Source organism: Vidua macroura, chromosome 4, assembly GCF_024509145.1.
Source record: "Vidua macroura isolate BioBank_ID:100142 chromosome 4, ASM2450914v1, whole genome shotgun sequence".
NCBI lineage: Eukaryota > Metazoa > Chordata > Aves > Passeriformes > Viduidae > Vidua > Vidua macroura.
Genome location: NC_071574.1, coordinates 37,600,253 through 37,611,727, shown reverse-complemented (window position 1 = coordinate 37,611,727; position 11,475 = coordinate 37,600,253). Strand labels below are relative to the sequence as shown.

At 42.2% G+C, this 11,475-nt stretch overlaps 1 long non-coding RNA gene across 4 annotated transcripts; it reads left to right on the top strand.

Moving 5' to 3' along the window:
* The first annotated feature begins 3,015 nt into the window (after positions 1-3,015).
* Positions 3,016-10,711, top strand: LOC128805884 (uncharacterized). 4 transcript variants are annotated; one of them, XR_008436628.1, is made up of 8 exons: positions 3,016-3,132; positions 5,232-5,399; positions 6,947-7,021; positions 7,129-7,215; positions 7,605-7,738; positions 7,879-8,510; positions 10,364-10,447; positions 10,539-10,711. It is a non-coding gene; the product is annotated as an uncharacterized LOC128805884 (long non-coding RNA). The 4 variants fall into 4 exon arrangements; XR_008436629.1 differs by lacking the exon at positions 6,947-7,021; XR_008436626.1 differs by lacking the exons at positions 5,232-5,399; positions 6,947-7,021.
* The last annotated feature ends 764 nt before the right edge of the window (positions 10,712-11,475 follow it).

The following is an 11,475-nucleotide window of genomic DNA, read 5'->3' as shown; positions in this document are numbered from 1 at the left end:
TGAGTTCTTATTTAAACTTCAAGGCAATGAGATGTAGTATAATATGTTGATTTTTAATGTGAAAAAAATGTCGATAAAATCTTTTAAAAATTCACCTACCTTTACCTCATAATCTCTGTGGTAAAACTTGGGAAAAATCCCATTAATTGCATAAAGTTATATATCTGCTTCATGAATCTTGGGTTAGTAGTTTTGCACATAACTGGGTTAGCGGGTTTGTTCACTACCAGCTGTGATTAGTCATTATTTTCCTGGAGGGATGAGTCAGATATTTTTTTTTTAAAACATAGCTCTTTTAAGTGTAAAATTTTAAGATCATACAGACAAAAATATTTTATGTTTTCTGTACCAACAGGTAAAAAAACATATTAGGAAATACTCTCATGATTATCATGATATGTGTTTGAATTCTAAAGAAGTTGTTGGCACTGGTCTTTGTGGAGTTATGCATGCTTAGAAAACCCACTCCCAGGAGCCTGGGTGTGCAGCTCCTGATGTGGAAAAGCCCTATCACAATAAAAAGGTTTGGTATGGGATGCAATAGCATCTTCATTGCCCTTCCTTACTTGAGGAATTAGGAGAAGACTCCTTGGGAGCTCAGGGGGACCATGGGAAGCAGCCTGTTCTCAACCCAAGCTTCTCATGTTTGGGGCTGGATTTGGAGAAGCCCCTGTGCCACTGCTGAGCACCCCCTGCTCACAAGGGCACTTGGCTGAGCCGGCTCCTTTTCCAGCAGGGGCTGGGAGGAGGTGGGCAGCGCGTGGCACAGGCACCTCTGCCTCGGGGGCCACCAGCACACACACGGGCTGTGGCTCTGAGGCTCATGGGAGAGATTTAGTTGCTCAGCCTGTGTCAGATATCAGTGCACAACCTTGTATTTAACATGACTGTGAGGCTTCTGGACTTTATCTCTTAATGAGGCACAGGCTAGCCTTGGGGGACACTGAATCATCACGTGTCCTGAGAGCTAGCTTGCAACCAGCAGCACTCACTATTGGGAAGGCATTGGCCAGGAGTCTGCATGAGGTGACACTAGTTCCGGCCACAGCAATCAAACATTAAAACAGATACAACATTGTCAGATACAACAAGTTTAGATTTCTTTTGGTTCTGTTTCATTGGATTGATTTGGTTCAGATGTGATTTGTTGCCACTTCCTGCATCTCCATGATGGTTCCTTCAGCTGTGGAGTATGGTTCCTTGCACCTACTTCAAGCATAATGCAAAATCTCATGTACATTTTTCATGCAGAATACTTCATGCAGAAGTATTAAACATGGCAGGCCAGAGGGTATGCACTATGCATCCTTGTTTCTCTTAGTAGACTGAAAAGAGAACTACAAAGAAAAAAGAAAGGGGAGGGGGGAAGGAAAAAAAAAAAAGAGAGAGAAAAATTAAAAGAAACCTGGATATATAAAGGAAGATGTCAAATTCCAAAACCTCACAGGAAGCCAAATTTTCCAGGCACAAGAGAAGTGACATTATCCAAACGAAACCCTAACACAGCATGGAAATGTGATGAAGAGTAAGGCTGGTATTTTCAGTAAAGCTATAGACATATATGTAAATACAATCAAATTGGGAACACATTCTAGGGATTAAAGAGATCTGTGTAGCACTAAAAGAAAGGAGCAGCAGATGTAACTGCTAACAACAAAAGAATTGACTTCTGGCCAAAGCTCAAGATTTTCTTGCACCCAACCCATTGCTGCAAATGAATCTGGACACAGTAAATAACTTGTAGCGACTTGTAGATCCAACTTCTTTTTGTTTGTATTCGTGAACTAGCTACCATTTACCAACATGCTGACTTTTATAAATGAGCTTCTTCAGAGCTGTTCAGCAAACATGTTATGCAGATGGATTCTAATCTAGGCAGTGTCACTGCTCCTTTAAACTGAGCTGCTGCAGTGGCTGTGAGATGGGCAGTGACCAACAAGCACTGATGACTGAAGAGGAGCAAAAAGATTTGTGTCCTGAACAGCAGATTACTGGCAGGAGAGAGGCATGAACTTCCCTGAAGCTGATTTTCAAGCTTTAAAGAGGTCCCAGGCATCATGATTCATAAGCCTCTCTTGATGAAGGAGGGAAGTACATGATGAGAAGGTACACTTAGTGGAGTAATGACCCGCTTAGTGGCAAACAAGACCCTCCAGGATAATCCAAATCTGATTTCAATTTCTTGGTGTCTGTAGGGAGAGGTCTCTGGACATCTTAACAGTAGGTATTAAGCAAGCTATCAAAATTGGACTGTATAATTAGGAGATTTTGCCAGGTCAAGATATGCCCTAAATAAGTCACTTCAACTTCCACACATAGTTGAGAGCATCCTGAACACACAAGAGGAGTGCTCAGCCAAGATTAAACTGGAAATAAGACCCACCTTGACAAGCCTTTTACTTCTACTGGTCACCTGAACAATATCAACAGTATAACACTATTGATTTAACACTCCTGTCTGTGTGTTGTGCAGACCTGAATCCTGATGAGATAGGGAAGCCCATAGAAATGCTTCTATGGGAATTATGTCCATTCTATGGACATATACTTCCCAGGTTTTCACAGCAAAGGATGCAGTTTGACAACTTATAAGTAGATAAATATTAGGAAAGCAAATGCAGATGACAGGGCTTTACTGCCTGCAACAAGAGGATCCTTGACTCATATTATTCAGTGGTCCAGTGAAAGACAGAAAGGGCTACCATGTGATTCCAGTGGGAGACAAAGAAACAAGCATCTTCTGACCATTATTACTTTTAAGGGACTAGAAGCAGCAGATCTTCTAGATCTGGAAGGAAAGGAGCTATATGGTGGTGACAATGTGCAATTTCTCTGTTTCCCAAGATGTTCCATGCTGATACCATATCAGAGCAAAGGCATAAGCAGGCCCTGCCCTGTGCTGGGTGTCACTCTGGCAGCCTGGCCATTCGGTGGTGTCCCAGCCCTATGAGATCACCACCATGGGGAGCTGGGTCTGCCAACCCATGGCTACAATCCCATGGCACTAGGCAACTTCTCTGCTCTCCCTTGCTTGCTGTAAGCCACTGTGCCATCTCAAACTGAGCCTACACCACAAGACCAAGCTCTCATCATCTTTACATTGTGGATGGCAAAAGATTAAACAATGAAAAAGTAAGACCAATTTTTCTATTTTTTATTAAGACTGAATAATAAATTGACACACAATAGCTTTATTTTTGCAAGATCCTGTTCAGCCAAGCAAAAAGGGAGCAGATAAAGCAACTTATATATATATATATAAATTTGCACTGCTTTTAAAAAAAATCTTAAAGTCTGCATTCAAGCATTGCTGTTGATGACCCAGCATGCTAAACACTTTTTAATATCTTATTACAAAAGCTTTTCAGCTTACTTTTAAAAAAATGAAAATCTGGTTTAATATAAGAAGCCTGTAAAATTGCCAACTATAAAAGAACATCATGCTCTCTTTTTTAAAAAAATTATTTGAAATGCTTCTGAATTCCCAACATACTTATTGAGATCCAAGGTTATGATCTAAGAGAAAAGTTATGTTCATTTAATTAAAGTAGCCTTTTACATTTAAAAAAAAAATATTTTTGAAACCTTCATATTGCCATTTATGAGCTTTGGGAGTACCAGAGGCTCTGGGGAGTGCTAATGACACACAGATAGCCATGTGTTGCTCTCACCTCTGCTGTTTCCCTGGGACTGATTCTTCACTGCTTGTGCCATGTGCAAAGTAGCACTAATCTATGTCTGTTTTATGAAGCTTTCCAATCTTTGATTGCAAAACACTTAATGTTGGGAAATGGAGGCACAAAAGGTGAGCTGATTCATCCCATGAGTCAAGCTGGAGACTAGTGGCAAAGCTTGGCTCGAGCACTACCCTCTCAAGTGACCTGTGCTGGGCCTACCATCTGAAATTGCTGACTCCTCCACAACCCATTGCTACTGCAAATGCAAAGGATGGAGAAACATGTTGGTTGGTTTCAGCGATTTATACTGCATCAAAAAGAAAGTCAGCCCCAGTGCATAGTCAGCATAATTAAAAGAGAGCAATAAGAGACCAACTGGTATTTAATAGGAGATCAGATTGGCAGTTTCATCTCAGCTTCAAATAGACAAGTGTCTTCAGAGCAACACTCTGGCCACTCTTAGGGACCTGTATAAGTGCAGCCACAGCACCAGCCAGCCACCGAACCCTGTCAGCACTGAGTGCTCTTCCCTGGAATTCCATTTGATACCTCCTACATCATCAGAGTAGATGAAAGCTGAATACAAAATCCCAAACTGCACAACAAAATGAAGAAATTAATACAAAAGGATCGCTGGCTCTCACCAGACAAATGGTGAAACAGTTTGATTTTCTTCTCTGCCTCAAAAGTTAAACCATGCTGACCTCCCTCAGAGTCACAGATGTACTTATGAGGTCTAGCTCCGTGCCTAATTGCCAGAATGTTGGAATGATAGAGCCTATTTTTAAATAACTTCCCCTCCATCTTTGAAATCAAAGAGGGAGTATGTGATGTAAAGAACAGCCTAGGTTCAGATAAAGTATTAAAACTTATGGGAAGGAAGTAAAGGAAGAGAAGGATGGCCTAGCAGCCAAGATAAGGCTCATAAATTCCCCAGGCTTAAGGGCAGAGGCGATGCCAGAGTGTCGTTCTTGTTCGTACTCTGGGTCACTAAATTTTGCCCTGTCAGGCTGCACTGAACTCAGACTTACTATGGCATAATTGGGATTGGTGTCCATTTTATTTTGTCTAAGTCTCAGTGAAAAATTAGCCAAATCCTCATTGCACTGAAAGAAAATTTTCAGGAATGGGGGTGGAAATACAGTGAAAGTAAGCAAAAAAACTTTTACCAGAACTGTTTTGGATGAGAAGCACGGCAGGGTCAAAGCTGGAGGATCCAAGATTGTATCTATGATGTCTTGTTCTCTAGAGGCTTGACCCACGCAGGGGTGTGACAGCTGGAGCAAACACATCCTCCCTACCAGTGCAGGGAGACCGGCGCACCTGGGCCATGCAGGCAGCATGGATGCAGTGAATGCAGGCTCCCCATGCAGGACCAAGGTGCAGGCTGTGGGCAGTGCGTGCACAGCCACAGGCACAGAGCTGCCTTTGCTCCTCGTGCCTGAAATTCATCACCACCCCCAGGAAGTGTCACTCCTCCAAAAAGGTTGGGTTTGTAGCAGAATAATCTTTTTGTCTATGAGGCACCCCAAATTTCACATCTTCAAATTCCAGGAGTTCTCTTTGTGCTTCCACGGTCTGCTGAGACACAGTGCTGGGAAGAAAAAGCAAAACCAAGGCAGAAGCCTTCCTCAACCCGTTATTCCCCTCTGTGACTGTTACTGTTGCAACAGTTTGCAGGGAAAAAGCAAGGAATGTATCAGATGGAGGCCAAACATCAAGGTTAGACTGAAAAGTTAGACAGCCTTTGACTGTAAACTGGTTAGCTTTCTCTCTACAGGCTCTCCTTCTATTCTAAATACAGCACCTGGTGCAAGCCTGGCGTGCAGATGGCCCTGCCACGGTGCACACAGTATGCAGCCCTCCCAATCTGGCAGGCAGCTGTTTCACTTTCTTTTTGCCAGGCAGCCAGTTCAGGATTGTTTTTACTTTTCTTTCCCCTTTTCTGCTCCCTCTGTACTCAGCCTTACCCTCTGCGATGTAAATTGGAAGAGCAGATGTATAATCTGGGAAAGTTTCCACATCCATCTTTTAAATAGGAAGGTGGATAAGCTAACTCAGCTCTTTAAGGCCCCATTTCGGAAAAAGCACTTTAGGCACATGCTTAAGTCCTGTTGATTTAGGAAAGGCAAGAAAGGCTAGTGATTTCATAGGTCTTAAACACATGCTTATGTGTCCTTCCTGAAGAGCAATATGCACCTGAACAGTGGCCCAATTATGCCAGTGCAAAAGGCACAAAAAAAAAGTGTTCACTGTAAAATACACAAGCCAAGTAATGTCCTAGTTTAGCTCTTTACAATGGTAACAGTTTCATTGACTTTTTGAGGTCAAAGAAATGTACTGACTCCAGAGTCTTGTTAGTTTTGAGGAGCTCAAAGTCATAAGAAAACATTTAAATCCTGGTCACCCCCAAATCCTTCAAACCTCTCCTATACCAATAAACTCTTGCTACCCTTATTCCTCAATAAAACTTTGACAGCATTACTGGACCAGGTGCCTTCAGATTTTAGGAAGAAGAAATGAAAGTAGCTAAAGATTCCTCACTAGGGATGCTTCCCACCAGATGCTGAGATGAAATCTTTTCCTCAGCTGCTGGAATACCACAGAGATATGTGGTACAGCACAGGCAATTTCACTGGTCAGTCAACCGGGCTTGGAAATGGGCAGCAAACTGGTGTGAGCTGCTCCCTGTGAGGACTGAGTGAGCTGCATGCAAAGCAATGGTTGTCCTCTCTTTTTGCACATTGTTTTCCCTCCCTCCCAGCCCCTGCATACAGCCTTGCAATCCACTCCCCAGCAAATCCATTCTCATTGTTCCTCTGCACTAACAGAGGAGGAGACCCTTTTTCTCTGGGGGACACCCTGAGAGGCTGGGCTTGCCTTTCTGCCCCCAGCTATCTCTGCTCACAGCTTCTCATCCTGTTATCAATGACTAAGAGCACCTGGCAGGCTGCCCTGTCTGGAAACACCTTTCAGTGCCCCACTGTGAATGCAAGGTGGGGAAAGTGCCCCAGCCCAAGGCCCTTTCCCTATGGCTCCCCCAGCCCCATCACTGGCTGTCTCCTTTGCTCTGCTGCCCACTGAGCTCCAAGGCCAGCCTCTGGTGGCACATTGTGAGCCCCGCATCTGCGCCAGCTGCTCTTAATGAAACAGGCAGATATCTCACCTGGGTATTCCTGATGTGGTCTCCCCAAATGCCCCAAACAAAGCAAAAAACTGAAGCAGAGCTGGCTCCTGTGAAGCAGAGTAATCACTGCTGCCATTTTCAGGGTCCTTTCTCGAGGGAAGCAGACTTCCAGCCTTCATGAGAGTTGTACCACAGATCAACAAGCACAGAGATACAAGTAAAGAGATTTGGTTTTTGGCAGAAGCCTGTTGGCTCATGATTTCTGCCAAGAGGTTGTTGTGCAGGTTTTTGTTTGACTTCTGCTTGTTTTATACTGTCTTTCAGGAAGATCTGAGGAAAGTGGAGAGCCAAGGTTCTCCTGCACAGTCCTGATGCAATGAACCCAGGTATCAAGGCACAAGTCAAATCAAGGTAGGAAGAAGAAATTTGGCTGGAGAAATAAGTTCGGAGGCAGTTTTATTTAGTTTTTTTCCCTTAATCATAGCCTGTGGATTATTAGAGATCACCTTTCACTGCAGCTGCCTATACTGTAGTTGACCTATGCAGTAAGAATTTGGTCCCCAAGCCTGGAAGTCAGGCACCCTTGATTTCGCTTAAACAATTTTAATTAAACAAGGAAAGAAAAAAAGGGAACTGACAGTTATGAATAATGAAGTGGAAATGAGTTATGAATACAATAAGAACTAATTAAACCGTGACGGTAGGAACATGCTGATTTTTTTTTTTTTGTCAGACTTTTAAATGAAATACATATGCATTAAGGAGGGATTTAAATCTGCTACACACACTTTCTTTTACAGCACAACTCATGGCAGCTGTTAGTCACGTCACTTAATGCACTACTGCATCAGGCTTCAGACACCAGTGAACAGCGCAGGACAGGAACCTCCAACAGGAACCTGTATGGGAGACCATAGGAAATGATGCTGGAGAAGTAAGTTTTACCTTCTATTAGAGATGTGCTTGCATATGTGTACACTGAACCTGTGGTACAGCAAGTACTGTAAAGCCAAATCATTCCCAAATGCTAAGGTGCTTCAGCCTGTTCTAATAAAAATATCTGTATTTTCCTAGCATGTTACTACTGAAGATGTGCAAATAACAATAGCAATATATTGCACCGCAACAAAAATGAAATCACCGGCAAGGGACCATCCCACAGACCACCTGCAGATTATATATCATTTCTTTTCAGAAAAGTTGGAGCAGAGGGGAAAGGGGATTATTTTATTCCACAGAAACTGATGGCAGCAAGCTGAAAATGATACAGGAAATATTCATTCTTCATTCCCAAAGGGAGGAGCAAGGGCCAGCTCAGAAAATTAAAAGGCTTTACTGAAGATTTTCCTGGAAGAATTCCTCCACAGGCTCCTTAGTGCTGATTTTGAGGCAAAGAACAGTAGGAGCACTGAAAGAAATGACTGAGACAGTAGCTGACCAAGTAGCCTCTGCCTCCCCTTACCCAGCACCGTGAATTCCATCCTGTGTGAATCTGCACTCATAGACTCCCACTCACGTGTACATGGATGGCTGAGCATCGCCAAAATATTCCTGAGGACTGACTGCCTGCCTCCAAGCTTGAGACTGACTCCAGACTTCCCAAATTCTTCAAAGCATCCCTCCAATTCCCTCACCCTATGCTTGCTGCTTGTCTACACTGTGTTCGAGTTTATCATCTCCAGCAGAAAACGTCACTGAGCTAGAAGGTCTGGTAACACCCGAAGAAACCATCTTTTTCCAATTGTCTTATGGAGAGGATTGTGTGATGTGGTTGCTGTGGAGACTGTCAGGGTGCAGCAATATATCTGAGAACTAATCACTTCATACATTCCTTGCTTCTTACGCATTTCCCTAAATAAGTGCCAAGGACATGGGAGGCAGAAGTAGGGGGATCTGTGACCTGAGCCACCACGATGAGAGCAGTGGGCTACACCTGATCCTTGGGAAGTGCCTTTGGGCCTGTGCTCCAATCTTCTCCCTGTACCTTTGCTCAGAGGAACTCATATTCAAGAAGAGACCTTGGAGGGCCCTTTAATAACTTGCATTCAGAGTGCCACAAAATAATTTGGCCCATCTATGCAAAAAATGTCTTTTTCCTCAAAATGGAAGGGCTGTATTTTCATGGAGCTCACTTGTGCACAGAAAGTCTCATTTATGAATCTACTACATGCAGTGAAAATGTGCCCTTTTTGTGAATAAAGCTCCAACTGTCTGCTAACACTGCTAACACACTGACATCATTCTGCAAACATTTTCACGTAATACAGTCTCTGACAAGCTTTGTTTCCACTCAGGTCAAATTACTTGGAAAAATCACACTTTTCCCATTAAAGAATCATTTTCTCTTTAAGCAGTTTCCAGTGTACTCCACCCCACCAACTTCCAGTTGGAGCTGGCTCACTTTTCTTGGCCCAGCCCAATGGCCAGAGCCCACGCAGTTCTCAGTGCCAGGTCAGATGGGAGCCAGGCAGATGCACTCAGTTCAAGTATTAATCAAGATTACAATTGCTTAAGCAATTTCAACTCCAACCACAGTCTCCAGCCAACAGAGGTTAGAAAGCTCTGCACCTTGGTGAACAAGTAATTTGTAGAGACTTACAAAGCAACACTTTTACTCCCTGCATTTACCCAAATATTTCAAGTCAGGTGAGTCTTGCAAAAGGGTTATTTGAACAAGTTAAAGTATCCTAAGCTACCAAGTAAGGTCCATCTTTGCTGGTACACTCTAGGTAATTCATAATTTCTAACAGCACAAAGCCAGTTCACAGAGACTAGTTTGTGACAGAAATAAACTGAGAGGAACAATTTTGCCTACAGTAGAAAGTTGTCACAAATATAAGTGGACTAGCAGTGGAGGCTTGATGTGTGATTTGAAGATGAAGAGTGGAGCTAACTTGTTGCCATGTAAATTATCCATTGGCATATTTTTCAGAAAGAGTGAAAGCTCTTTTTTGTGGCTGTGTGTTGAACTGTACACTAGGCTGCAAAATGGAGCTACAGGAACAAATCAGTTTATTTCTGTATATGTCTACTTGAGAGTAGCTGGAAATTCAGAGCTGGAAATCAAGCTCAATTCTCATTTTGACCAAATGTGACTGAATTTTGGGAAGGCAACTTGACCAAAAACATCTCTGCTCAAAAAAATCTGTGGGTAAGAAATTAGTCCTTGTACATTATCTTCTCTGCAGGAAAAACTTGCTTTCAAAATTTTTGGCTTGATTACTTTTGGTGTAACTAATGACCTCTGCATCACTTCCTCTATGAAATTTTCACTCTGACACCTTTATACTTGATTTACTTCCCGAATTACTGAATAATGCTAAAGTCTTTTGGAAGTGAAAAGGCAAAGTTCAAGCACTGTCCACATGAAAATGTGTCTTTCAAAAATCTGTAAATGTGGACTCTTCAGTCTCACAAAGATATATTTTGCTCCTAGAACCAGTTTGCTTCTATTAGCTGTTATAATCTGAAAGATTTTTTTAAACAGCAAAATACAATACATATTTTCATAGAGTCTTTGTCAGCTTTAAAAATTTATTTATTTTTCTTACTTTTGTAGAAAGCAGGTAATTTTGTTATCCCCACTCTACAGATGGGAAAATGCAGCTCAGATACTGTGAAGTGGTCACGCACTGGACAGATGGTGAGGCAGGGAGAGAACTCATGCCTTCAGAAGCTTAGTATGATGCTTCAACATAAACCAAGCAAAGTTGTTCTGCCCAATATCTTTATAGGTCTGATGACAATGTGAATGGAGTTGAGATCCCTTATAAAGTAATTTCTGTAGTCCATGCATCCTATGAAGTGGGAAGAATCATCAACTCAGTATAAGATTCTTCAAGCAAGAAAAATAGCACTGTAGTAAGAGCTGTATATAATTCAAACAAATTAATTTTTTTCCTTTGTCTCCATTCCTTTCTGCATATTATTTGTATTTGCATTGCTACTTGTATATCATTCTTCTAAATATCCTCTTGGTGAATAGGTATGTACTTTCTCTCTTTGTTTTTGTTACCAATGTTTAGAAGTTAGAATGTGCTCCTTTACCTAAAAAACCCTATTGTTATAGGGTTGCTTCTATGCAAAGGTTGTTACAATGGTAAAACATGTTTTATTTCAATAAAAATTGTCCATGAAGATGGATGCAGTGGTTGCTGCATAGACACATAACTTGCTTCCCTTAAGGAAAAACAGAAGTCACACAGCAAGGATGAATGACATACATACTGCACAGAAGCACAGTGGAAAGAACCAGAACTGTCCTTTATTTATTTGTAATGAAAAAAAATCAACACATTGTTTAAAATTATTCGGGTTACACAGATGCAGGCAGGTAGGAAGAGAAGAAGGAGAGGTGGGAGAGAAGAAGGGAGGAAAGTATGAAGGGAGGAAAGAGGGAAGGAGGAAGGAAGGAAAAGGGAGGAAGGGAAGGAGGGAAGAGTTCAAAGTTAGCCACTAAATCTGATCAAGGGACTGGCTTTCTAGGATGCACAGCAGAGATCTAAGGAGACATGAGGAATGTGACTTTGCTGTGGTGGTAAATGGCTTCCAGAACTGACCCTTGTCAAGCAACTACAAGCATGGGCAGAGCTGGCGTGCAACTTCCTGCACACTTCTATAGAAACAGGCTGTAAGAACTCTGTGTTTGAAGTGGAAAGTTCCTTTGGGCTG